Raw genomic sequence first — 3,084 nt, forward strand, 5'->3', positions numbered from 1 at the left:
CAAATAAGTTTAATGTAATTTTTTACTCAGCCATTTCAGCGGCATTAAAATCAGCAAAAACTACAAGCAGTTAATTTAGCATCCCAAAGTCCACAGTGTTACATCAGAGTAAAAACCAAACAGGATCCTCCACAACAGTGTCTTCTGTCTGTCTCATCTTCTGTGATGCTCAACCAGTCTTCTAGCGTGGCTGAACCAGGCATGCAGTCCTATCTCACGGCATTCCAGCGCTCATAGAAAATGAGACACACAGCACCTGGGAATAAATAAGAAACCATGTATTACTTTTCTTAAGCGAATAAACATACACAATATATTCACAAAATGGGTCTGGACATCAAAACTTACAAGAAGCCTTTTCCACAGCCCAGAGGGCCAAAGAACAATTCTGTTGGGAGGCAAACCTTTCTACACACTCCACTCAGAGTTGGGCAAGACCAAGGAAAGGATGCTGCTTCATTCTCCACAACTGTAATTATAGGAAATAGTATGTTTAATGTCAAATCCTTTTGCTGTAAATTCACAATTTCTACTGAAACGTAAAAAACGCAGATTGGAGCTGCAACAACACACAGAGATATATCAAGACTTACCATTAAGCAGTAAGACAACCAAGAGCACCAGAGCAACCACGCGATAATAAGCCATTCTTGTGTCTGATGCTGTTGCTCCAAAATGAGGATTGGGCCTCTGGTCTGGTTGTATTTTGGTCAGAGGGGAGGAGTGAAGATAATATGAAGCGTACTGGTCACTAGGTTTTATATTATGGAATTATAGACATCCTTAAGAGAACATGCTTTTCTTAATCACATTTAAGAAACCTACATCACTGTGCCCAACTCGTGACCACGTGTCATCATGAGACAAGGGACAAACATTCTCATGAAACTGCTTGTTTTTCAGCTGATTTAAAACACATGCACACCCTTAACCCTTATTGCTTTCTGAGATGGAGGACGTAAGCTTTTTCCATATTAAGCACTGGACAAGGCATTTTCTCATAAATTGCCACTAATAGACCTATTTCTGTAGAAGAGGGCACATTTGTAGAGGGGAGCATTTTGTAAACAGCATCATCATTTAAATTCCGGGTTCAGCATGTGAACCTTACCCAGAAAGAATAAATGAATAAAGACCATGCTTTTGAACATGTTTTGTAGGTTTGAATAACTGATTTGATCATCAGTTTGATCTCCTCTACTGGGTGAAATCAGGCCTGGTATGACTGTCACATGGTTGTCATTTTCTCATTGAGTGGAACAAGGAGTGTCTTCTTTAATCTGAGCCTGTAAGTGGAAGACATACAGGAAGAATGGAAAAACCAAGGCTAGAAAGTTAGCGGGTAAAATCTTCATGAATGAAAACTTTTCACTGAGACTGTGATGGATGGTAAATGTTTGCCCTCCTCTCTGAAGTAGTTTCTGTCTGCATACATGTTAACCCAAATAAACCGAAACAAACACAGAGCTATTAAAACTGCACCACACAAGAGGACGCCAGCTCCCATCACCCAGAGACTAATTTAACAGGGTTCAGGTAAAACGTTCGCCCTTTCTTCAGAGACAGCAGCCAGTGGCACTTACAGGTTATGCCATCAATTTCCTTGCTTTGACTATCACTTTATAGAGAAGGAGCAGGTTTGGGATTTCAACTGACTCATTCAGAGGCTCCGAGCATCTCAAGTAAGTAACTGATGATACAGCCAAAGCAGTCCTCAACAATGGCCCCTCGAGTCTGCCAGCTTGAGGTCTGTGGCCTTTAGCCAGGGGTTAGATGGAGCCTCATTTGAGGTGCCTGTCACACCTGAAAGCAGACTACCAACTGAGAGGGATGTCAGGATGTCAACCCTTGCTGCTGGAGTGGGAGGTGGTGTGCCATATGGATGAGAAGACCAAAGCCAGAACTGCACACAGTGGCTGACATATTGTTTGAGGGGTTATTTTTGTTGAGGCCCACAGTTTAGAGAGATGTGTTTTCTCTCTGTAAACTAATAGTCATACATTTGAATAGATTTAGAGTAGTTATTTATGATAAAGTCTAATTTATAGCAACAGTCACTCCCTCGGGAGGGCACAATTCATCTATTTAAACTTTGCCCTCGGCACTACCTGCCCCTAACTCACCACCGTCCACCGCTCTGTACTCCTCCTGAGAATTTGCTTCTTCTTATAAAAAAATTATAGAAACAGCACTTCTATCCTTATGCATGCTTTTAGAAATAAAGCTAATGGTTTTCTGATGTAATTTCTGAGTGATGGATCAAAAGTTTGCCACAGTATCAAGTTCAGTTGTATGTGAATGAAATAAATTTGTCAACACCAAAGTATGATTGGGTAGTGGGTATAAACCAGTTTGATGGGATACACAGAAACGCCTGAACAAAGTGTTGTTGTTATTTGCTTTAGCTAAAAGCTCATGACCTTTCAGAAACAGTTTCATCAGTGTTACATCAGTGTTCTCCAAAGGGAAGTCAATACTGTTTATCTCTCAGCTCCTGTCCCTATTCTCAAGGTGCTGTCCAAAGAGGTCTCACATGTAGCAAAACAGTGGTGTCTAATTGCTTTCTAGAGGAATGGAAAAACAAAGTGGACGAATGACCTCTAATGAGTGTGTTAATCCATTTATGACTTGCATCATTGTTTGCGTTAACATATGGATGTGATCTGTGGTGGTTCTTGCTGGTAACCCTGTATTGTACCTTGACAAACAAATAAATATTTAAGACATTTAAGTTAACGCTGCATGATTTATTGGATTTTAGGGCTCACACAGAAAAGTTTTCAAATGTATTAATGAGTTAATTAGACATTTTGAATCCAATTACACTTACAATTATCCTGGACAAAATAATTACAATTCATGATATTATCCCGATAATCAGCTAAATATGCTTAAAAATCCTAAAACGTCATTCAAACATTCTTCTTCTTAAGAAACACGTTTTATATTTTTATTGCATCAGTGTTAGGACACCTCATTTCCCTGACGTTCTTTAGTTGGGAATCCCTAGTATTTCCACACATCTGGTTAAACTTTTTATGTGGGGGATCCAATGGGCAGCCATGCTGACAGGTTTAGGATTTT

The sequence above is a fragment of the Morone saxatilis genome, unplaced genomic scaffold (assembly GCF_004916995.1).
Source record: "Morone saxatilis isolate NCDOM2014 unplaced genomic scaffold, NCSU_SB_2.0 Contig20, whole genome shotgun sequence".
Lineage (NCBI taxonomy): Eukaryota > Metazoa > Chordata > Actinopteri > Moronidae > Morone > Morone saxatilis.